Here is a 26,437-nt window from a genome sequence, read left to right as displayed (position 1 = left end):
GCTGCTTTGAAGATTGAAAAACTATATATATATAAATATATATATATATATATATATTAATTATTATCTATTAATTGTTGGATGCTAAATATGCTTTAGAATAATGGATAGATTGCCTCACCTTTTTGAAAATTTCTTTTATATTAATATAATAAAAGATATTTTGTGTGCTTTCAGCAAAAGATAATTTTCTTTTTTTTGCATTTTACTATTTGTCTAGATTTTTTTTATATATAAATAATTTAGCTATAAGATTTTTTTATAATAAATCAAATTTTAATTTTATTTTGCATTAAAATAAATGTTTTGTTAAATGCTGGCAAAAATGGGCTTTTATCCTTTTCTCCCAAAAGATGTAGAAAAATGCCCATGTTCTGAAACCATTTAATAAAATGCCCCTGTTTTGAAACTCAATTTTTAGAAAATTGAGTTTCAATGAAAAACTCGATTTGGCGAAAATCAAGTTACTTGAAAAAAAATTACATGGAACTCGAGTTCCATGTAGTTTTTTTTTTTTTTTTGAAGTTTGATTGCCTATAACTCGATTTTCTAAAAATCGAGCTTTTCATTGAAACTCGATTTTTAGAAAATCGAGTTTAAAACAGGGACATTTTCCCAAATAGTTTCAGAACAGGGGTATTTTGCTACATGTTTTGCGCAAAAGGGGTATATCCTTATTTTGGTCGCTAAATGCTGCTTTGAAGATTGAATAACCATTGAAGACATAAGAATTTGAGCAAATGTTGAAGATCTATGAAGAAGGAACCTTTGTATACACGGGACCGCTTGTCAAACATAAGTGCAGGAATATGGTGATCAAAATGTCACTCAGGTATTGGTCCATTGGAAGATTTCCCTTGATGAAGATGATAACTGCTTGTGGGCAAGGTGTTTTGAAGTGGAGGGAAATGATAGGAACCTCAAATTATGTCATATGCCTTGTAATCTCTTCATAGTTGTTGTAATCCCTTTAGTTAGTTAGTTAATTAGTTGAGATTAGAATTAGTTAGTTGAGATTTAAGCACATGTAGCTCATTTAATGCATGGCTTAATTCATAGAGCGCATGTTGAATTAACTAATCAATTATCTTAAGCCATGTGGGTCGATGAGATTAGAGCTAGTCTTCTATAAATACATAATTGTAATTTAATATTATATATCATTGAAGAATAAATCAATTGCTTAGCGCATTAGTGCATCTCTTTCTTAGGGCCAATTTGGATTGAGGGAGAAAGTAAGGGGAGTAGAGTGTTGACTAAAAATAGGCTAATTTTATACTAAGTCTACTCTACTTTACTCCCCCTTCCTCCTCCTTAATCCAAACGAACCATAAATCTGTCTCTTTCTCTACGAAGGATGACTAACTTGAATTAAATCAATTCCCCTACAATTTCTACTCATCCCCATTAGGAACCATCGAGTTCCTAACATATTGTGAGAAGGAGAAGTAATCTTGGAGTCCCACATTGCCTAGGGAAGTACATAAAAATGTGCTTATAAGGAGTAATCTCCTTCAATGTGCAGAGACATGGGAAAAAGAGTAAAAATGTAAAATTAATTATCACCTAAATAAAGGTAAATATTAGTTGAAATAATACAGTTGAACCCATGAATAGTATTGCATTTTAAAACTTTCACAATGGCAAAATAGTATGAGAGCGAGTATGACCTTTTTTTTTTTTTTTTAATACCATTCAAAGGGAGATAGTGAACATAGAGTCACAAAAAGGCTGGATTGTACCAGCAGTGGTCCATTGTCATTTGAGTTGTCAATTTAGCTACAGACCATACGGGTTTTACAATCAAGTGGGGCACTAAAAACAGATTGCAGATAAGACCCTAAAAAAAGCACAAAAACCCCCCTTACAAAATTTTGTAAGCCGGGAATATTAAATTTGTTAGCCTCTTATAAATCCGTATAAAAATGACAGTCAAAGTCATAAGAGTTCTGACAGCAAAGCCCTAAAATCCTCTTACAAAAATTTTTAAATATTAAATTTGTAAGCCTATTATAAAAATCTCTGATAAATCCTCTTACAAAAATTTTGTAAGCTAGGAATATTAAATTTGTAAGCCTCTTATAAAAATCTCTAATAAATCCTCTTACAAAAATGACAGTCAAAGTCACTTATAAAAATTTGTAAGCCTCTTATAAATCCTCTGATAAAAATCACCTAGCCTCTTATAAAAATCTCTTATAAATCCTCTTATGCCTCTTATTCACCTAGTTCTCGGTATAAAAGCTAATCAGATTGTAAGCATTCACAATGGGTCAGGGATATGCCAAATGTAACCAAAATTTAGCATTCAGGCCCAATTTGTCTCAACAGCCGAAAGGCTAAACATGGGAAAATGTAAATTTTTTTGGCATAGTGCTACAATACCATCGTAAATGCATGATGGTACTGTAGCACTATGCCAAAACAAAATAATAATATTACAATCACCTGAAGCTCTCACTAACACACTTCTCTCTCTGTCTTGTACTCATTCCTCTCTCTTCTTCATCTTCTCTATTTTCTCTCCCTTTCTCCCTCTTCTATTTTCTCTCTGTCCTTCTATGTCTATTGGGCCAAAATGGGCTTTTACCCCTTTCTCACAAACTTTCCAACAAAATGCCCTCCGTCTGAAACTATTTAGGGAAATGCCCTTGTTTTGAAACTCAATTTTCCAAAAATCGAGTTCCAAATGTAAAACTCAATTTTTGGACAATTGAGTTATAGCGAAGTTAGACTTAGAACAAAAAAATTTCTGGAACTTGAGTTCCACAAAAAAAAATTTAAGGAACTCGAGTTCCATGAATTCGAGTTCCAGAAAAATATATATATATATATATTTTTTTTTTTTTTAATTTTCAGTTATGTATAACAAGATTGTCCAAAAATCGAGTTTCAAAATAGGAGCATTTTCTTAATAGTTTCAAACATGGGACATTTTGCTGGAAAGTTTTGGCAAAAGGGGCAAATGCTCATTTTGGCCATGTCTGTTGACGTGGCGTGGTAAATCTTGCCGGCTATAAAGTCCAAGATTTACTGGTGTGGTGGCATGGGTTTGCTTGTCGGTGTGGTGGCATGGTTGTTGTCGAGATCGGCGTCATGGGTTTATTGCCATGGGTAATGGGTTTATTGATTGGTGTGGTGGCGTGGTTGTCAGCGAGATCAGAGTGATGGGTTTTTAGATCGGCGTGGTGGCATGGTGTTGGCGAGATTGGTGGTGGTTATTTTTTTGTGGTTCTTGCGGTGGGTTTCTCTTGGTGGTTGTTGGCGTGGGTTTCTCTTCTTGATTCTTGCAGTGGTTGCTTTTTTGTAGTTTTTTTTTTTTTTGGGGAAACTTTTGTGGTTGTTGGTAGTGGGTTTGGTGGGTTTTTTAATGGGTTTTGGTGGTTGGAATGGTGGTGGGTACTGTGATTATGGTGGTGGTTGCTAGCCGATGCCATGGTGGGTTTGTGTGGTGGTGGTTGGGTTTTTTCGCTTGGTGCTGTGGCTAGGTTTGCTTGGTGCCGTGGCTGGGTTTGCTTGGTGATGGTGGTAGCTGGGCAAGGTTTGCTTGGTGATGGTGATAGCTGAGTTTTCCTGTGGTGGCCTAATTTTTTTTAATTATTTTTTTTAAGAGGATGAGAGATAGAGAGGAAAAGAGGAAAAGAGAGAAATAGGTGGTGAAATTAAAAAAATGGGATGTTGGGTGTATTGTAAAATGGTATAGTATAATTGATAAATTAGCTTTTTGAGATGGTAACATAAAATAGGATAGCATTTCCCATTGTGAATACTGTAAGCGGGGAGTTGTATTGTGAGATTGTAAATAGTTTCTCATTGATTCCCTAGAAAGGTTCCCTCAAAGAACACCAATGGATGGGAAACCAAAGTTGGAGTCGCACACCATAAGAATGGATGGTAGCACAGAAAGGTTAGTCTACTGAAGTTTGCCTAGAAGTTAGAACAGTGGCCTATGTGGCCTTACCTTTTGAATTATTATTATTATTAATATATGAAAAGATATTTCGTGTGCTTTTAGCAAAAGATAAATGTTTTTTTTTTCATTTTACTATTTGTTTAATTTTTTTATATATAAATAATTTAGCTTTAGTATGCATTTAGAATGAGCTAAATTTTTAAGCTTATTTACACTTTCATCTTATTTTTGCTACTATTTATAAATCTCACTGCACTTTTTGGTACTATTCATAAGTCTCACTGTACTATGTAGCTAACTTTTACTTCTATCTACAGTACTTTCAACAAAAAAGTTTTCAATTTGAGCTAAATAAGCTGTCCCCAAACGGACACTTAAGTTTTTATTTTTTTAATAATAAATCAACTTTATTTTTTTGTCCATTAAAATAATTTTTTCATATACAAAATAAAAATTCTACTTTAACCTAATTTCAGTATATATGTATGTAAAATTTCTCTCTAAAAACTTAAACATCAACCCTCTCTCTCACACTATAAGGGTCCGTTTGGTTGTAGGAGTGGAAAAGTGGGAGGATAGAAAAAATTTCATTTTCTCTCATTTTTGTTTGGTTGAGAGTGGAAAAGTAGAATTATGTAAAAAATGAGTTTGAATAAATTTACTCATATACCCTTGTTAAAGAATGATGCTTAATTAAGACAAAAAAGTGACAAATAACCATACCAAAAAAAAGAGCAATCATCCAAATTTATAAAAAAGTAAAAACAATATCCCAAAAAGAGAAAAGGCAATGTTACTGCCAAGAAAAAAAAATGAGGCACCAGGCCCTTGAAAATCAAAAGAATAGAAAAAAAAAAAAAAAAGAGAGAGAGAGAGGCAACATTCCAAAAAAGAAAAAAGAAAAAAAGGCAATGGTATTGAAAATCAAAAGAAACAAAAATAGTAGGAAAAAAAAAAAAGGGCAATGTACTGCCCAGTAGAAAAGAAAAAAAAAATAAAGGCAACTTGAAGAATGTGCACAGGGCATTTTTGTCAATTAAGAAAAAATTCATTTCAATTCAGTTTTCTCTCCATTTTAGGGAGAAAACTTTTTGGTGAGCCAAAAGAGAAAACTCTTGGGCTTCATCGTTTATTTTCCTTCCTCCCCACCCAACCAAACACACTCAAAAAAGTTTTCCTTCCTATTTTCTCTCCAAAGTTTTCCATCCACCCTATTTCACCTCCAAATAAACGCACCCTAAAAGTGCCTCTATATCACATGGTAACACTAGGAGCACGGTGATCTAATTCTTAAATAGTAAATATGCATGTTTTTATCATATTTATAATTTAATTTTAATTTTTTTATTCAATGGATAAGGTTTTTTCCAACTCTCAATCTCAGCCGTCCATCTTACCATGCGAGCTCTATCACTGCACTTATCATCACATTTGCCCTTTCTAAAAATAATAGCTTCGGACGGGGACAGAAAGCGTTGTGAGCTTTGATGGCAGTGGCAATGGCAATTTGTCGTTGTTGATCTGTGTTAAGAAACGTGGATTTCAGAGGTTGGGATCCAAACTGAAACCCCCAATTTGGGCATTAGAATCCCAAAATTCATTGATATCAAACAACAGAATGTGTCGAGCTGCAGAGGTTAGGAATTTCAGAAATTACCGCTTGAACAACGCCTTTCCTATAAAAAACTTAACCCTAAGTCCCTAACCATGACTATATCTATGCCATTTTCAAGTCCTCTCTTTCTTTGTTTAAATTTGATTGCTACTTGGATCTATTTTTATTTAGTAGTGGATTGTTAACGATCAGATTGAAAGCTTTAATTTAATATCTCTATTCTTTTGCTTTTCAATTTTGATTGTTACTTCGATAGTTGGATCAATTTTTTGTTTATTAATTGATTTTTTGCCTTTTGTTTCTACAAGATTCAGCATATTTGTTGCTGTGCTTTTAGCGATCTGTTTGAGGATTTCAATTTGGGCAACTCTTGGTTGCACATTGGACAGGTTAGGCTTTTGGGCTTTTATCTCTCTATTCCTTCGTTTTTCTATTTTCAAATTTGATAGTAAACCTTATAAGAGAAACCAAAGAAGTTTGATTTTGATTGGCCTCATAATATGTGTTACATAAATTGTTGAGGCCTTACAATTTCACACATTATTTATATTAATAGTCCATTAGTATCTTTAGAGTAGGCAGTAGGCTTATATGTGTTAATAGCATCTCACAAACTCATCTCCCTGTTATTTTAACCTAATTGGAATTTGTTACACAAATTCTTCTTTTACATATTATTTTAACCTGTTTTACACCTTTAACTTAAATCATAATACTTTTCAAATCAATGCATATAACAAGATCGTCTTAGAAATATTTGAAGCTAAAATAATTTCCTTTTTTTGGGGGGGGGGGGGAGTTAAGTGGATTTTGAAGCTAATGGATTTTTTGTTTGTGAATGTGCTAGTGATAAGGCACTCGTTTTCTTTGAAGAACTTCATGCGCTTCTTGTCTTCTTCGATACAATTCTGGGTGCCATAATTGGTATACACTTTTGTAAGGTTGAATTTATTCAATCATGTGCTAGCTTTATTCCGTGCCAAATTTGCTTGTAATTTAGCAATTAGATACCCTATATTTAGGTGAGATTTATATAATGGTAGTGTGTGAGAGAGTATGAAGAAAACTCAAGATGTGTGCACTCAAAGGAGTCTCGCGGCTGGCAAGTCGCCAAAGTGGCACACATGTGAAGCATGCAGGGGAGCTGAAGGGTCACAACAGCTGGAGTACTACAAGACAAAAATTCCAGTCTGGCCAGACAATTAGCTCGCAACTCAGACTCGTGACTCGTTCCAGTGGCGAGGTTGAGTCACCAGAATGCCCTGTTTGGATGTAAACTGACTTTTTGCATTCCTCATACACTCTACTATAAATATACTTATACCCAGGAAATGTAGAGAGCTTCCAGAGAGAATTTTGAGAGAGAAACCCTAGAGAAAAACAAGATTGACTCATCAACAATCTTCATCACTTGATTCTCCAAATTCCTCTACTCTCACCCTCTCCATTGACATATCCTTGAGAGGTACATGTGTCAAATCCTTATCTCACCATACCCATATCAGTGAGGAGGTGTTTTGGTGCTTGGGAAGCAGTTCAGAGAGGACCAATTCGTTTGGTTGATGCAATGGACTTATTACGGGATCCGGTAAGCTAGAGAAGACAATGTTCGACGTAACCCTATTGGAGCAAGAAGCTTGAAGGGCTTAGATGCACTGGGTAGATTAGGCTTGGAGGGTCTTCTGCTATTCATGTATCCCAACTTCATTCTCTAGTGGATTATTGACCGTTTGGAGGACGGCGGAGAGGTTTTTCGCCGAGTACTTCGGTTTCCTCTTCGATAACACATCGCCTTGTTATCTTTGTGTTTGCATTTCTCTTTCCTTTCTCTTTACCTTATAGCTGCTCCTGTGTTAGTTATTAATTATGGTTTAGAGTGTGTTACCAATTTGGATATAGCTTATATTTCATATTCCGCACATATACTGTTTGATTATAAGCTTCATTGGTATTTGGTATTTTTGTATTTGGGGGTCTAAACGTTCATTGATGTTTTACACGCTATTTGAACTTTCAATTGGTATCAGAGCAAATGCACTTGTTGTGGTTTCATTACCTGAGTACGATCCTATACCCCTTTTGAGATGGATCGATCTTAATCATTTAATGCTCTTCCATACTTTGATGGGAGCAACTATGCATTTTGGAAAGTCCGTATGAGGACATTTTTATGTTCCATTGATGAAAGTGTTTGGGATGCTGTAGATATAGGATGGACTAGGCCGGAGGCCACCAAATCCGAATGGGATAAGGCAGCCTTTGTGGCAGCTAACACTAATAGCAAGGCTTTAAATGCTATTTTCTATGGTGTTTCTCCTGATGAGTTTCACAGGATTTCTCATGTTACAATTGCCAAGGGGGAGTGTAATTTTTATCAGAGGTACATTTCTTATCCACCAATTATCAAATTAGGCTGGAGACCTTGATGCATACTGAGAATGCACAAAAAGAAATCGAATTTAATAGGTACAACTCTTCCTTATTAAATTACTATGATTCTCCAATAGGACACAAGAAGCTGTTTTTTACTATGATTCTACACCCTTGATGTAATAATCACTAAAATAAGGCCAATATTTTTTTTTTCTCTTTTGGCCAAGACAAAATAATACTAAGTCAATCAACTCAATTGTGATACTCTCTAACAGAGGTTACAGAACAAGAAATCGAAGCAGCTCTCTGTGTAGTCAAAACAGCAAGAACAACTGCAACCCAAACAAAATTAACAATGACTTAAGAAACTAATATTACAAAGTAAAAAAATCAACTTTTTCTTCTTCTTCTTCTAAGAATTTAAGTTTTAAGCACAAAAAATAAATAAATATTACCACTCATCCACGACCTTGTCTTGTTCATCCTGTCCTGCCTGGAAGTCCTTGCTTGAAGTCTCAATGGCTTGTGGTGGAGGAGGTTCCATCTCTCTCTCCCTCTCTCTCTCTCTCTCTCTCTTTGAGGGTCCGTCCGTTTGGATGGAAAATATGGAGGATGGAAAATAGAGGATGGAAAATAGGGAGGAAGAAAAATAGGAATGAGAGAAAACCGGGGAGAAAGTTTTCTCTTTGGGCCCACTATTTTTTTTTCCTTCCAAATCGGAAGGAAAATCTAGAGAGAAAAGTATTATAGTAGCACTTTTACAAAAATACCCTCTTCTCACCTATTTTTTTTCAACATTCTCTTCTCTCTCTCTCTCTCTCTCTCTCTCTCTCTCTCTCTCTCTCTCTCTCTCTCTCTCTCTCTCTCTCTCTCTCTCTCTCTCTCTCTCTCAACGTTACCTAAACGTTCTCTCTTTTTTTCTTTTTCTTTTCAACGTTACCTAAACGTTCTTTTTTTTTTTTCAACATGACATAATCTAATTTTTACATTATAGTAATAAAAATAAAAATAAAAATTTATATATATGATATGATAAATTTTATATTATGTAATGAGTACAAATAAATTTATTTCTTACGTATTATGTAATAAGGGTATAATAGTCAATTTATATAAATTACATTTTTCATTCTTCTATTTTTCTCTCCAACCGAACAAAAGAGTTTTCTACCCTCTCATTTTTCCACCGCTCCAACCGTACATACAAGAGGAAAAACTAAATATTTTTCATCCTCTTACTTTTCTATCCTCTCACAAATTTTCATCTTTTACTTTTTCACTCTTCCAATCGTACTATCCTAAGACTGACTTTCTCTAGGTTTGTCTGGACAGGCTCTGAAACATGAATGGAGAAAGATATAATGGTGGGTAATCAAATCACGTGGCAGCACTTGGGTCGGCTATTAAAGATAGGTTGAAGCCAAAAAGATTTCACCTTTTCAATTTTCCAAAGAAATTATTCTTTCTTCGTTTTTGATTCATTTAATTATAGACAAAGAATCGTGTGCATTAGGAATTTGGTTTGACTAAAGAATGATGATGCCACTCACAATTCACGATGACTACATAAGATAAACGTAAAAGGAGAGAGAGGCAGAAATTACGTACTACGGTGGTCCCATTTAGATTGTAGCCGTTGGATAGCCATTTAACATTAGCTCAGAAGGACATCTAACGGTTACATATGAAAAAGAAAAACAAATAAGGAACAAAAGGACTCCATACTTGTTAATTCCTATCCCATATTCCCATTCAATCTTTTTCATTTTTTGGGGCTAAATCCTATCTCATTCAATCCGGATGAACGAAATTATGCATAAATGCACAAAAGCTATAATAACGGTGCATATATGCACGGTTACTGTAGCTCTTCTATATATTATTTTAATAATTTCTAATTTCGCTCCTTTTTTTTCTCTCTCTCTTCTCCGTCTGCAAAACCAACGCTCTCATCATTTGCTTATTCCTCTGATACACACACTCCCACAGACATAAAATAAAAAATCAACCACAAAAATAAAAAATCAACCACAAAATCAACAACAATATCAACCATAGACACCACAAAACCAAACACACCCACACACTGACACACCAACAGAGACAAAGAGAGTGGATTGGCGCTTGTAGATCAACACTTGTGGCGGATCGACGCTAGTGACGGATCGGTGCTTGTGGTGGATTGGCACTTGTGGATCGGCAAGTATCAATGCTTGGATCGGAGTTTCAGAGAGAAGAGTTTCTTGCCGTGCTTGGATTGACGTTCTTCTTGATGTGCTTGGATCGGAGTTCTATTGGAGTTCTTCTTGCCGTGCTTGGATTGGAGTTTTAGAGAGGAGTTTGGAATAGAGAGAGTTTTAGAAAGGAGTTTCAAAGAGAGTTTGGAATAGAGGAGTTTCAGAGAGAGTTTGGAATAAAGGAGTCTCGTGAGTGGAGAGAGAGAGAGAGTTTGAGATAAAATAATAAAAAAAGTAAGAAAAATGATTATTTAAATAAAATAGATAGTAAAATAGACAAACTGATATGGGTATTTTGTAAAAATAGATGTGTAAAATAGAAAAAAATAGGCTTTTAGTGTAAAATAGAAGATTAGTTTTACACAAACTGATGCGGTTGCTCTAATGCTCTAAGGAGTGATCTTTTTTTAATATGCAGAGGCCTTTTTCTCCATTGTTGTGGGAGGAAAAACAAAATCGTGAGGGGCATCAGTCTCAAAGTGGACAATATCTCTACACCTTTGATAAAACAAGAGAACAATAACTTAAGGGAAATAGTCTTAATCAAAAATTTTAAAATTTATCAGTCCTTGTGTAGTCTTTTTTTATTTTATAATCATGTGCCTGAAAAATGTGTTGGGGTGGCTCCAAGATGTTTCGAACCCAAGATCTTATGGATATTATGAGGCCTTAGAAACCACTAAGCCAACCCCTTGGTGTGAATGTATTAAAGAAAAGTTTACCAATGAATTATTATTGTGGGGGGTAAAAATGCTTAAATAAACGTTTGGACTTTGGGCCTGGTTAGTTGGTACAAGTCTGTCCAAGCAAAGGCCTCTAAGCCCACAGGTCAGTCCGCACTATAATGGTCTGAAGAGTTGTCCGAGGAGGAGTATCTCCTCGGACAGGCCCAGTAAAGGCCATGAGACTTGCTAAACGGTTTAGAGACAGAATTCTGAAAGATCTGTTGGGTAAAGGTGTGATCCAAGCCCCATTAGAAGTAGGAACAAGTTAGAAATATCTAAGAAAAAAGCTGCTACCACCGCATTAAAGGCCCTGCATCTACCTCCCTAGCCGCATTAATGGAGAAATGACCTCTGAACAGTAGTATTCAGCCTTCTAGCTATTGTTTGAAGACTTTAAGAAGGTGGTGGATGGGACAAGTATCTGAGGAAAAGATCTGTGTTACACGTGGATGAAACAGGGAAAAAGAAGAAGGATATGAAAAGACAAGAGAGGAAAGAAAAGGGGGGTCTTCTTTTTTGGAAGCTAAAAAGTTGTAATATTTTGCTTAGAGAAAGAAAGGCTATACAAATTGTTCTCGGCTTACGTCCGAAGAGAGTTTTTGTTACATTCATCTATTACTTGCATAGACTGCGGCATTCTAGCCTGTTTATCAAATTTTCTAATACCCATAATCTAGGTTTCAAACCCATACTCTACAAATTTCATTGTATATGGCTCTTTGGGCCTGAGCCCATCACTCGTTTGGGTCCGGGTACAAATTGTGCACTTACAATTGGCGTCGTCTGTGGGAATCTAGTGTTGAAGGAATTAGAACATCATGGCAGGCTTAGGTTCGCATCATTCAGAATCTCAGGGGTCCCAGCGCGAAGATCTTTTTGAGCGTCTTGAGCATCGAAGGGATCGAGAGGGAAGCGTGCATACCGTATACCCTGATGCAAGCCATTCGCGTGGTGGAAGCAGTGCCACCCATGAGGATGATGCCAAGGCCATGCAGAGGGAGATTGACCACCTCAAGAAAAAGCTACGCCGTGTCAGACGAAGGCGGGCCTCACCCCCATCCAATCCTTCCTCAGGGGAGTCCCGGGGAAGCAGTTACAGTCCAAGGTCTAGGTTTCTCCCTAGCGAAACCTTCTCTTACGAAAAGGATGACCTACCTAGTCGTAAGCATAAGAAGTTTCTCTCTAGGGGCTTGGGGAACGATGCTATGAGCCGAGCGTTGCACCAACTCTCCAAGTCACCCTTCTCACGCAAGATCGAGAAGGGAAGGCTCCCTAGACGGTTCACTCAGCCCACCTTCACCATCTATAATGGTAGGACAGACCCAATCGAACACGTGAGCCATTTTAATCAGAGGACAGCGGTACATTCTCAGAACGAAACCTTGATGTGCAAAGTCTTTCCTTCTAACCTAGGACCTGTTGCTATAAGATGGTTTAATGGACTAAAGTCGGGGTCTGTCGATTCTTTCATGGAACTTACCAGGGCATTCACGTCTCAATTCATTACATGCACCAGAGTCCCTCGACCTTTGGACTCATTATTGTCTATGGACATGAGGAAGGGTGAGACTTTGAAAGCATACTCCGACAGGTACTGGGAGATGTTTAATGAGATCGATGGAGATTTTGATGAAGTGGTGATTAAAACTTTCAAAGTGGGCCTCCCAACTGATCATAATTTAAGGAAATCCTTGACCAAAAAGCCCATACGGAGTGTACGTCACCTCATGGATCGCATAGACGAGTACAAAAGGGTTGTGGAAGATCAACAACAAGGTAAGGGTAAGGCGAAGGTTATCCTGCAGGAGAGATGGGATTTCAAGTCGGACAGGTACCATAACAATAAGCTGAGGAGAGATTTCTCTGGGAAATCTGGTTCAGCCACACCTCAAGTAGTTAATACTGTATTCCAAGAACCAGTGCACCAATTGCTGGAGAAAGTCTGTAAGGAACCCTACTTCAAGTGGCCCAGTAAGATGGCGGGGGACCCTACGAAACGAAATCAGAACCTCTTTTGCCAATATCATCAGGATGTGGGTCATACCACCGAGAATTGTTGGACCCTTTGGAACCATTTAGAGCAGCTTGTTAGCGAGGAAAAATTGAAGCAGCACTTGTATCCAACGGACAAGGAAATCGTTCAGGTTCAAATAATCAGAAGAACAATTCATCTCGGCCGCCCTTGGGAATGATTAATGTCATCTTCGCTGCACCGAGCAGGACCGGTTCCTGTCCCATGAGGGTGATGGCGGTGACACATTCCCAGGCCGAGGAGTCTGGCTCGAGGCTGAAGAGGATCAAGGGGAGTACGCCTATTTTGGGATTCTCTGATGAAGATAAAGTTGGGACTATTCAACCACACGACGATGCCCTGGTGGTCACATTGAGGATAGGGAATTATGACGTCAGGAGGGTGATGGTCAATCAAGGTAGCGGTGCGGATATTATGTACCCTGACTTATTCAAAAGGCTTAAGTTAGGACTGGAGGATCTCGCCCCCTATGACTCGCCGTTGATAAGTTTTGAAGGGAAGGCTGTTATACCAAAGTGATAGATTCGATTGCCCGCACAGTCTGGCTCAGAAACGATCGATGTGGATTTCATTGTGGTTGACGCATATTCTCCATACACGGCCATCCTTACCAGGCCTTGGCTGCATGCTTTGGGCGCTGTCTCCTCGACTTTACATGTTAAAGTAAAATTTCCTTCGGGTGGATTCATTGAAGAAATTCTTGGTAGCCAATCAATAGTAAGGCAATGCATATCGACCGCAGTACTGCATCAAGCCAAATCAGAGTCCTCGGCCTCAGCTGTGGAAGACTTATAGCAATTAACAACTCTGGATGCGCCCGGTGCGGTGACAACAGAAGAGGCCATATGTGAAGATTTGGAAAGATTTCTCATAACTGATGACCCCGAAAGGTTCTTTTAATTTGGGATACGGTTACCACACTAAGAGAAGATGGAATTGGTGATTTTTTGAAAAACAATATCGATGTTTTTGCCTGGGATCCCTATAAGGCTCCGGGGGTTGACCCAAGCTTCATTTGCCATCATTTGAACGTCAACCCTGCTGTTGTTCCCAGGAGGCAACCACCTCGACGTTCTTCGAAAGAGCATTCCGAGGCCGTCAAGGAAAAGGTACTCAAGCTCAAAAGGGCTGGAGCTATTAAAGAGGTTTTCTACCCAGAGTGGTTGGCGCACACAGTCGTAGTGAAAAAGAAGAGCGGAAAGTAGAGAGTATGCATGGACTTTACAAACCTGAACAAAGCCTGCCCAAAAGACTCGTTCCCGATGCCTCACATCGATCAGCTAGTGGATGCTACGGTCGGGCATCCTCGGATGAGTTTTTTAGATGCCTTCCAGGGTTATCACCAAATACCATTGATGTTGGGTGATCAGGAGAAGACAGCCTTCATCACTCTTATGGGGAATTATCACTATAAAGTGATGTCATTCGGTTTGAAAAATGCAGGGGCTACTTACCAAAGGATGATGACCAGGATGTTCGAATCACAACTTGGAAAGACCATTGAGGTATATGTGGATGATATGGTAGTGAAGAGTAAGACAGTACCTATGCATGTGAAAGATTTGGACGACACCTTTCAAACACTTAGGAAGTACAAGCTGCACCTTAATGCCTTAAAGTGTTCTTTTGGGGTCGGCTCCAAAAAGTTCCTAGGTTACATGGTGACTCATAGAGGAATAGAGGTGAATCCGGCACAAGTCAAAGCCATTTAGGGCTTGTAACCACCTCGGAATCCAAAGGAAGTTCAGAAATTGACCGGGATGATTGCTGCTCTCAGCAGATTTATCTTTCGGTCCGCTGACAGGTGTAGACCTTTTTTCCAACTGTTAAATAAATGGAAATGATTCCAATGGTCCGAGGAGTGCACTTTAACTTTTCAGCAACTCAAGGAATATCTTTCCCGGCCACCCATCATGTCTCGGCCGGAGGTCAATGAAATCTTGTTTGCATACCTAACTGTAGCTATCCATGCAGTCAGATTGGTTCTGATAAGGGATGACAGTGGGGTACAAAGACCGGTTTATTATGTCAGCAAATCTTTGAATGAAGCTGAAGTGCGTTATTTGCCTTTGAAGAAGGCAATTCTGGCTGTAGTCCATGCCACACGAAAGCTTCCTCACTATTTCCAGTCCCACACCGTCGTGGTTTTAACTCAACTGCCTCTCAAGTTAGTATTACGAAGTGCTGACTACTCGGGGAGGGTAGCCAAGTGGGGAACTATTATGGGAGCTTTCGACATCAAATATATGTCACGCACCTCGGTGAAGGGCCAGGTTCTCGCTGATTCGGTGGCAGAATTCACTAAACCATCGTTAGAAGAAACTGCGAAGGAATCGCACATGAATGAAAAATCAATTGGCATGATCATGGGCAAAGGACCTCCGATTTGGAAAGCGTATGTTGATGGGGCAGCAAACCAGAGGGGATCTGGCGTTGGACTTGTTTTGGTATCCGCTGAGGGAATTACCTTTGAGAAATTATTGAGATTAGCGTTCTCAACCACTAATAACGAGGCTGAGTACGAAGCTGTCTTGGTCGGTATGAATATGGTATGGAGAATGAGGGGAAAGGCAGTTAATATATCTTTGGATTCTCAATTAGTTGTGGGCCAAGTGGCGAGGACCATGGAGGCTAGGGATCCAAGAATGCAAGAGTACCTGACCCAGGTCAAATGTTTACAATTTGAGTTTGATTCTTTCATCCTTTCGCATGTTTCTAGAAGTGGAAACACGCATGCGGACTCGTTGGCCACTTTGGCGACGTCCTCGCTCAGTGTTTGCCTAAGATTATCCTCATCGAAGACTTGTTGAAACCAACTTTAACCACCACAGATGCCGTCCATATCCATCTGATAAGGCCAGGACCTAGCTGAATTGACCCCGTGGTTTCTTATCTAAAAAGCGATGTTCTGCCCGAGGAGAAGTCTAAAGCAGATAAAATTCGTCGAAAGGTGCCTCGGTTCTGGTTGTCCGAGGATCAAAAGTTGTATAAACGCTCCTTTTTCGGACCATACCTGCTGTGTGTACATCCTGAAGCGATGGAGGCACTTTTGGAAGAATTGCACGAGGGAATTTGTGGAAGCCATACTGGGGGGGAGATCCTTAGCGCATAGGGCTTTGACTCAGGGATATTGGTGGCCCAATATGCAGAGAGAAGCTCAAGACTACGCAAGAAAATGTGACCAATGCCAAAGGTTTGCTCCCAATATTCATCAGCCTGGTGGAGTCCTTAATCCTTTGTCTAGTCCTTGCCTATTCGCTCAATGGGGACTGGATATAGTTGGGCCTTTTTCGAGGGCTGTGGGAAACAAAAGGTGGCTGCTCGTGGGAACTGACTACTTCACCAAGTGGGTCGAAGCTGAGCCTTTATCAAATATTAGGGATGTGGACTCCAAGAAATTTATCTGGAAGAACATTATCACTAGATTTGAGGTACCTCACACACTTATTTCAAATAATGGCGTGCAATTTGATAGTAAAGCTTTCAGGAAATATTGTACTGACTTGGGCATCACAAATAGATACTCCACTCCAGCTTATCCTTAGGGAAATGGGCAGGCCGAGGCCGTTAACAAAGTTATAGTCAGTGGACTTAAGAAGTGCCTAGATGACACAAAGGGTAGATGGGTAGAGGAATTGCCACACGTTTTGTGGACATATCGGACTACGCCGCGAAGATCCACCGAAGAAACACCCTTCTCCATGACTTACGGGACCAAGATGGTGATACCTTTAGAATCTGGGTTTCCCACATTAAGGACGAGTTCTTTTAGCCTGGGAAATAACGATGGCCTTCTGGGAAAATGTCTGGATCTGGTTAAGGAACGGCGAGAGGCCGTCATGGTCCAAATGGCTTATTATCAGCAGAAACTTAAACGAGGATATGATGCTCATGTGAAGCTAAGGTCGCTAGCGCCTGGGGATTTGGTGTTGAGGAAAGTCGTGGGTACTGCCAAAAATCCATCATGGGGAAAGCTAGCACCAAATTGGGAAGTGCCATATCAGATCATCTCTGTAGCTGGCATAGGGTCATATCACTTAGCTGATCTAGATGAAAAAATTGTACAACGCCCATGGAATGTAAACAACCTACGAAGGTATTATTATTAATAAAAAGTATTTTTTTCGTTCGTTGTTCAAATTATCATTTTACAATTTGATTTATTTATTGCTACTCATAAGTATCAAATAGAAACTTGGTCATGCATGGTCCTCGGACCACATACCTCGTGGAAATTGATACCCTATTGTTTGTTAAACAGAACCTTAGTTATGTCGGGTCTTTAGACCTTCTACTTTGGGGAAATTAACATTTCAATTCACTGCTTCTAAGTATCAAACAGAAACTTGGTCATGCATGGTCCGAGGACCACATACCTCGTGGAAATTGATACCCTGTTGTTTGTTAAACAGAACCTTAGTTATGTCGGGTCCTCAGACCTTCTACTTTGGGAAAATTAACATTTCAATTCACTACTTCTAAATATCGAAGAAAAACTTGGTCATGCATGGTCCTCGGACCACATACCTTGTGGAAATTGATATCTTGTTGTTTGTTAAACAGAACCTTAGTTATGTCGGGTCCTCAGACCTTCTACTTTGGGGAAGTTAACATTTCAATTCACTATTTCTAAGTGTCAAACAGAAACTTGGTCATGCATGGTCCTCGGACCACACACCTTGAGAAATTGATATCATATTGTTTGTTAAACCGAACCTTAGTTATGTCAGGTCCTTAGACCTTCTACTTTAGAAAAATTAACATTTCAGTTCGCTATTGCTAAGTGTCAAACAGAAACTTGGTCATGGATGGTCCTCGGACCACATACCTCGTGGAAATTGATATCTTGTTGATTGTCAAACAAAAACTTGGTCATGAATGGTCCTCGGACCACATACCTCGTGGAAATTGATATTTTGTTGATTGTTAAACAGAACCTTAGTTATGTCGAGTCCTCAGACCCTCTACTTTGGAAAAATTAGCAGAAACCATACCACATTAGTGTTTATGTGTTGATGAGCCACAGTAAGTTTGATGGATTGCTTTATGCCCAAACAGAATCCTAAATTAAATTTTTGATTATGTATTGCTATATTACATATATTATGGTCTTGAGGCATGATTTACAAGTATACGCTAAGTGTATGTACTTTTGTTTAAAAGTTACGGCTAATTGAAATGTTGTAAATACTTTACTATGTATTTGGAGGTGGAGTGAATTGTTCCATTCATTCATTTTTGCGCTAAAAAGAAGCGAATTAGTATTTTTGTACTAAAGGTTGGAAGTCAGATGAAGATCAAACTAGCCAAAGTTTCTCATTAATTTCTTTTAAGATGTACATTCGAAGCAAAAGCCTTAATACAAAAATTGCTACATAAGAAAAGGGGAAGGAGTCCTAACTAGCCTAAGCCTTAAGCCTTAGAAGGGGGGTCCTACTCGGAAGTGCTGGCAGCCTCTTTTGGTTTGCGGTCCTCCTCTGTTCGTTCAGTTCTGCTTCAAATGAGGTCTGGACTTGTTTCCCTTTATCTCTTGCCACTAGTGGAGGGACGTTGGGCTCGGCATTTTGGCTCATAGGCTTGTCGGCTCCATTACCTTGTTCCTTCTCTTTGTCAGAACCCTCAGGTTCTTTAGGAGTTGGAATGGGCTTTGGAATCATGGATGGGTGCGTTAAAGGCGCCGTCTCGGGGGTAGGTGCGACAGGAGGAAGTTCTTCGAGCACCTGGATGTCCTAGGGAAGCCAAATGTTTTTAGGCTTCCTCAACTCGGAGGTTGTGGGAATCCCTGCCACATTTAGAGCTTCCGCCCACACTTGTTGGCAGTACTCCCGGCACAGCTCAGCGAACTCCTCTGTCAGTTGGTTTTCTGTCGCCTCCACCCTTCCTTTTAAGCAACCTTCTTCGCGAACTCCATGGTGTCCTTGAAGGTACGAGCCTCTTCCCTCATCTTGGCAAGCTTCTTCTTTAGGTCTGAGTTTTCTTGCTGGGCTTTGGACAAGTCCTCGTCCTTCTGACACAGAAGCTTGCGTTGTCCCTCCACTAGGTTTTCATCGTCTTGAGGCTGGCCTCGACACCGTCCCTCTCCTTTTTCTGCTCTGCCAGCTGCGTGGTTAGGTTCTCGTTCTGGGTAAGAGCTTGGCCTAGGGATTTCTCGGTCTCCTGCCTGACCTTAAGTTCAGCTGCAGCTTTCTTCCGAGAGTCCTCCACCCACTTCTCGGCAGCGAAGACTTCTTGAATGGCCTATGTTAAAATATTAAAATAGATGCATTATTAGTAAAGCAAATTCAAAGTACGTGATAACAGTTTTTTCGTTAAAGTGTAGTGAAAGCAGTAAAGTGGGGGTAGAAGAGATGCGGTTGGGTCATCTTGTCCAGGGCGTCCATATCCTTGGGCAGAAGAAGGGGTCGTTCCAAAGCCTCGGCCAAGTGGTGAGCGTGACCTTGATGGAACGCCCTGATGCTGGATTGGCAAGAGATTAGTGCCCCATCCAGCTTCAGCTTGGAAGACCAGTTGGCTGGTGTATGGCATACCTCGGCCAGGTCACAGTTCTCCCCACTTTCCACTGAAAGGCCACGTCCCTTACCTTTGCTAGTTTTCTGTTGTTGTTGTTGTTGTTGTTTTAGCTTCTTCTGCCTCTCCGCATCTACCTCCTCGGCCTCATTTTTCCTCTTCTTCTTAGGCTCTAGAATAGGAAGCTTAGGATCGGAGGGAGGAGGGGGTGGTGGCAAGGATGGAGGGACCTGGGACCCACCTGCGTCCTTGTTAGAGGCTTTCGAGCCCCTCTTCGTCATCAGCTTCCTTAGAGTGGACATGTCGTCTTCTTCGGAGCTAGAGTCGGGCTGTGCAATTATTAATCCTTGTATGCCCAAAGTTTCGGCAGGCACGTGCTCTTTTTCTGAGAGGATGACGAGTTAATCCTTTCTAGGTCTCTCAGTTTCCTCAAGGAGAAACTGGTCAATCTCCTCGTCCAACAATTGTTGCAAGAACGCTGGCTCTTCTCGGACGGCGGTTGTCTGGGAATGTGCCGAGAGAGGAATCGCTGCGATGGTACGAGAATATAGGATGATGGAGGGATCGTCTGGGAGTTCGTGGTTAGAAAGGAAGCCTCGTCGTGAAACGTCTATCCTTCTACGTCGTTTGTCTCCCGCGGTGATTGCATTGTCAATCTCCTGGAAGTCCTTTGATAAAGGACCGTATCCTAATATCAGGTGGGCTGCTCTCACTTGTAGGTCTTCGCTAACAAAGACTTCGGAGCGAAGAACGCAGTTGAGATTTGCAACGTTGCAAAGGCTAAGACGCGGACGTACGTGTTGTTTATCTGCGAAAAACATTCGAGGAGATGAGCACGATCAGATAAGCGATAAATATCAAAAGCAAGTGCAATAATGCGCAATGTAATAAAAAATGGTAAAGATAATGGGATTAAGTCATGGGTTAGGGAATCTAACTCCTATGGAATCACACCTGGGTCTCCCCATTCGACGGGGCAGTGAGGGCCATCAGACCAGTTTCCCGAGGCGATGAGATAGTCGTCTTTCATGCCTTTGTTGGACTTAGGAAGACAGGATATGAGTCTAACAATGCTAGACCTAGATTTAAGGTAGTATCCTACACTTTTAAGTTTATGGCACTTGTACATATAAACAACGTCGTGCCATGTGAGGTTCAGACCCATCTGCTCGTTTAAAGCAATAACACAACCTAAGACCCTAAATACATTTGGCGTGCATTGATCTGGGTATAACCTATAGTTGCGTAGGTATTCGCTGGTTACGTTTTTCATGGGGAGGGTCATCCCACCTTCTAAGAAGGCGATGATGGGAATGATAACTTCTCCCTCTCTCCTAGCGTTACCTATGGCTTCTACTGGGCAATATCTTAAGCCTACGTCTTGGGGGATCTGATATTTGGCCCAAAAACCCTCCATACCAGCGTCGGTATCCACTAAACACTTAAACCTACCCATTTGGTGGGAATGCAAATGAAGGTTTAGAGAAGGGAAGGGGTCTAGATGATGGCCGATGACAAAAGCCGAGAAGAAATGAGTAAAGGAAGTTGAAAACTTACGGGAAATAATTAGGCGATTCTTCACGAGCTTCTTGAGAGGAAAGATAATGATTAACTCCTAGATGTGATTGATTTCTGAAAGAATGGAGGGAGATACGGATTCCTAGGCGTTTTGACGTGTGGGAGGCAACCTCGAATCAGAATTATCCCGCCCAATTTTTTAAGACAAACCTGGACCGTTCGATGTGTATCTCACCGTTGAACGTGGGGGACAAGACGTAACTTGCGGTCATAAATGCGAGTGTTTCAGGTTTCAAAGCGTCAGAAGCAGTTCTGAAGGAACGAAAGGACCCCAACACATGTGGCGGTTTGTAAAGTGTGTGGCGGTTTGTAAAGTGTGTGAAGGTTTGTAAAGTGTGTGAAGGATGCACTGTTGGTTCAAAACTCCATTTTTCTCCTTGGATGGGAGGGAAAAATGAAGTTTTGAAGGGCTATTGTGGGGGGTAAAAATGCTTGAATAAACGTTTGGGCTTTAGGCTTGGTTAGTTGGTACAAGTCTGTCCAATCAGAGTCCTCTAGGCCCACAGGTCAGTCCGCACTATAATGGTCCGAGAAGTTGTCCGAGGAGGAGTATCTCCTCGGACAGGCCTAGTAAAGGCCATGGGACTTGCTAAACGGTTTAGAGACAAAATTCTGAAAGATTTGTTGGGTAAAGGTGTGATCCAAGCCCCGTTAGAATAGGAACGAGTGAGAAATATCTAAGGAAAAAGCTGCTACCACTGCATTAAAGGCCTTGCATCTACCTCCCTGGCCGCATTAATGGAGAAATGACCTCTGAACAGTAATATTCAGCCTTCCAGCTATTGTCTGAAGACTTTAAGAAGGTGGTGGATGGGACAAGTATCTGAGGAAAAGATCTGTGTTACACGTGGATGAAACAGGGAAGAAGAAGAAGGATATAAGAAGACGAGAGAGGAAAGAAAAGGGGGGGTCTTCTTTTTTGGAAGCTAAAAAGTTGTAATTTTTTGCTTAGAGAAAGAAAGGCTATACAAATTGTCCTCGGATTACATCCGAGGAGGGTTTTTTGTTACATTCATCTATTACTTGCATAGACTGCGACATTCTAGCCTGTTTATCAAATTTTCCAATACCCCTAATCTAAGTTTCAAAGCCCATACTCTATAAATTTCATTGTATAAGGCTCTTTGAGCCTGAGCCCATCACTCGTTTAGGTCCGGGTACAAATTGTGCACTTACAATTATCATGTGGTATTTAACTATTTATTAACAAGTGGTTATGTTTGGTAAAAGTTCTTGTTTTCTATTTTCAAAAACTTGGTTTTAGGAATAAAAAAAAAAAACAATTTTCTTGTATTTTTGAAATAAAAAACATTAGTTGAAATTGAAAAAAAAAATTTTTGAAGAAAAAAATAGAAAATATTAAAATATGTTGTTACTAGGATTTGAATTTTAATATTAACTCATTAAATGAGATAGATTCATTAAATCAAATGTGTATTTTCATTAACTTTTGAAAATTAGAAACTGAAAACAGCCTTTTGCGTGTTTTCGGTTTCTTTCACAAATTGAGTTTTAAGAACAGTTTTTGTTTTCTGTCCATTTTGGGTTATCAAACAAGTTTTTTTGTCTCAAAAATAGAAAATTATTTTTGAAAACAGAAAATAAAGAGAAAAAACAGTTACCAAACATACCCTAAAGTTTTTATTTTTATTACAAATTTTTGATGAGTTGATGTGATGAATGATTATGAGGAAGTAAAAAAGTAATGTTAGTTCAAAAAAAAAAAAGTGACATGTTAGTAGTGGGCTAGACAAACTAGAAATTTTTTTATTAAAAAATAAATTTTGTTTTTGTAAATCTCAAAAACAGTTGAGTAATAAATATTATATTGTATTGAGATTGAAGCATTGTCATTATTATGGTTCACCAAAATTAAGAAAGTTTAATTGGACACTTAGCATAAAATTAAACTCCAATTGAAATCCAATTAGATTTTAATTAGATTTTTGTCTAAGTTTTGGCTTTAAATGTATCATTGTCTTGTTAATTAAGTCATCCATATCTTGGTGCAAAATTCCAAATTGACATAGAGCTTATAGAAAAATGGAATGCATGACATAAGCATAAGCTCTTTGAAGTTTTGATCCTTATCCAAAAGATAAGGATAAGGAATGCATGACATAAGCATAAGCTCTTTAAATTGACATAGTTCTTTTTGAAAATTTCTAATTCAAACACGTCAAGATATAGATGATGACACTTGTCAGAACAGAAGAGCCAATTCAAGCTTGTGGTCTATTGTCTTGAACTTTCTTTGTGCTTGACTGACTATAATTCTACGAATCGTTCATTAAGATTTGTACCCTTTTTCCTGTTTAAACTTTAAAGAAAAATCATTTTATGGGGTGTATAAAATGTATCATTGTCTTGTTAATTAAGTCATCCATATCTCGGTGCAAAATTCCAAATTGACATAGAGCTTAAAGAAAAATGGAATGCATGACATAAGCATAAGTTCTTTGAAGTTTTGATCCTTATCCAAAAGAAAGTAAAAATGGGAGAAAAAAAAATGCATACACAAGTCTCTCTACGCTTTTGAGCTGGAGTCTATATAGTATTATGACAAATTTATTAAAAATGAAAATAATTTTTGTAAAGATAAATAATATTTAAATAAAAAACACATGATTAACTTCATATGAAAATAAAAATTATTATAAAATAAATGTATGACCATATTCATTACCTTCATATGGTTTTTGGTGGCTGAATTTGTAGCTCTTTGTCACCGTTCATTCATAATGGATCTTTGTCTTAATCTTGAACATCTTGTTATTTCAATGTTGTTTAACTTCTTATAAAAAAAAATTTAAAAAAAACGTTTTTTAATTATTTAAAGCAAAGTAAAAAGTTTAATGTTGCAAACAAAGACTTTATTATTCAATAATTTTAGAGCAGAAAAAAAAAAAAAAAAAAAAAGACTTCCTTAGAATGTATATGTAAAAAATTCATAATCCATTCTCCACTTAGAATGTTTCTAAGTGGAGAATGTGTGTGTATATATATATACATTCCCCCCTTATTTTACTATTAAAAATGGCTGTTAATCACATCATTTACTTTCTAAAAGTCTTTATCGTGTTCAAAATCAATCTGAGGAATTAGCGTAATCATAGTTTGTTGTCATCAACTTAAACTTAATTACCAAAAAAAAATCATTAATTCAACTTGATTTTCAACTTGACGTACATATACCTCATTTGAAATCCATTCTTCAACCATTTTTATTTTTTTCCATTTAATTATTCATTTATTTGTTAGATAAAATATTCTCCTTTTATAAATAAGCATACCTAGATGCAGACACTTCCCTACAAAAATTAGATTATGCATTGCTTACTCTCTGCCATCATATATTTAACAACTGAATCCAAGTTCTAGTAAGAGATAACAATACTTTACACACTACTTTTTCAGTCTCTATAAAGATCAAAATTTCCAATAGTGTTCTTTTCATCTTAGAGATCTCATTAGGGTCAAGGATTGAACATGATAGTTGCAATGACTCAATCTTCTTCTCTTTCTCATCAAGGCTGAATTCAATTTCTTCAAGACTATATTGAAATTCAACATATTAAAAATGTCTATTGGTATCATAAAATAATAATTTAAGAAATTATAAAATTGAACTAAAATAAATAAGTAATTTTAAAATTGTACTAACCTTTTTCTTAACTCTATGACCTCTGGAATATCTAAATTCACATACAACTTTGAAGAGTTTGTAGAAGACAATGATAATTTCCCTACCATCATTCATACATCATACATAAGTAGTTTAAATTATGATGTTTAAACACATATCATGTATATCAAAAGAAAGAATTGCTTACTCATATATGTCTTAACAGTGGTTGATATGATAATTATAATAGGCCGCACAGAATTATCAAAACATATATCTTCATTAATTGCCTTTGCAAATTTATCCCAAAATGTGATTCTAATTTTTCCCCCTTCCATAAACATTTTTGTTAGACAATTAAAAATTTATCTCTTGACAAAATGGACAAATCTAAGTAATATATTCATCAATATCTAACTAACCTGTTATCTTGAAGTTTGTCGGGGGCAGTTTTTTGCACATAGCCACGTGTTTTTTGTTGGAGGTGTGACCTTGCTAAGCCCGGATTTGTTTTAGGGAGTTCAACCCGAAACTCGACATTGGGCCGCATTGACCAATGGCTTCCGGCGTATTTTTAAGCCTACAAAATAGATGAAGTCCAAAGTCTTAGAATCATGATAACGGTTGAAATAAATAAATGATATGCTTAACATGATAGCTTTGATTAAATGATTAGTTGAACATCATTATTATGTTTATTAAGTGACGTCCAATATTAGAAAGTAATTAATTAGGTGTCATATGTCCAGTAATGGGATGAGTCCAATAGTCCATGTCTAATTACGGTTCATGGTTTATGTTCAACATAATAAGGTATGTCTAGCAATGGTCCATGTCCAAGTAATACACATCCAACAATGATTTATGTCCAATTAATATATGTCCATTGGTGGTATATGTTCGAATAACATGTGTTCATTAGTGGTATATGTCCAAATAATATACATCCAACGGTGGTAGATCAATTTATTTATATGTATGTTTATTAATGAAGTATTTGTGAGATCATGTTCATTAAATAGTGAGATGATATTACAATAGCTTGCATCTGACGGTAAAGTGATAATGAATAAAATATATTTAATAATATAAATTTGAAGATAACATGTAATGACTTATCTTCCTATTTTGCAGCTCCAGCCATAACATCAGTGGACTTAGTCATTTCAGCAACCTTCAGACTTTGTAGCTCCAGCTGTGCAACACCAGTGGGCTTAACATTTCAGCAGCATGGCGGAGTGAATCCTTTCATGGTGACTTCATGTTTGAAAGGGAAAAATGGGTGCAACTGGAGGGGGAGAGAGAGAGCATGTCTAGCTGTATGTATAGGTTGGTTAAGTTTATCCCCTTTCATCACACATTTAAATGACTTTCCTCATGTAATACTCCTTTAGTTTTTTAGTCAAATATGAGTGATATTGCCTCCCATAAGAAGGGCTTTTGATTTTATAAGTTTTTGCCTTTCATAACAAAGGGCTTTTAGCATTATAAATATATGACTTCCATAAGAAAGAGCTTTTAGCAAAGAATGAGATAGAGATGTGTTTTTGGGTAGCAAAAAATGATGAAGTTTCAGAACCATGGAGTGTGGGAAAGATGGGTAATGGATAATGGTGTATTGTAATATGTGTGTTGTGTTGTTATCTATGAAGAGGGATTTTGCAAGAGAGATGAGGGAGTAGGAAAATGTGTATATGGCAGCAAAAATGAGTGAAGTTTCAGAAACAATAGAGTGGGAGAGGGATGGAACCCCCTTTAGTGTGTAGCTTGGTCCTCTTTAAATAGAGCCAAGTGTGTAACTAGATCAGAACCTAGTTAAAGGGAAAATTAGC

The 26,437-nt window shown here is 38.2% G+C and overlaps 1 long non-coding RNA gene across 2 annotated transcripts; it reads left to right on the top strand.

Moving 5' to 3' along the window:
* Positions 1-5,331: 5,331 nt before the first annotated feature.
* On the top strand, positions 5,332-26,117 carry LOC142631116 (uncharacterized). 2 transcript variants are annotated; one of them, XR_012843518.1, is made up of 2 exons: positions 5,332-5,917; positions 25,740-26,117. It is a non-coding gene; the product is annotated as an uncharacterized LOC142631116 (long non-coding RNA). The 2 variants fall into 2 exon arrangements; XR_012843519.1 differs by lacking the exon at positions 25,740-26,117 and adding an exon at positions 6,376-7,314.
* Positions 26,118-26,437: the final 320 nt, after the last annotated feature.

The sequence above is a fragment of the Castanea sativa genome, chromosome 4, assembly GCF_040712315.1.
Source record: "Castanea sativa cultivar Marrone di Chiusa Pesio chromosome 4, ASM4071231v1".
NCBI lineage: Eukaryota > Viridiplantae > Streptophyta > Magnoliopsida > Fagales > Fagaceae > Castanea > Castanea sativa.
Note: the sequence above shows the minus strand (reverse complement) of the source record. Positions and strands in the feature narration are given on the sequence as shown.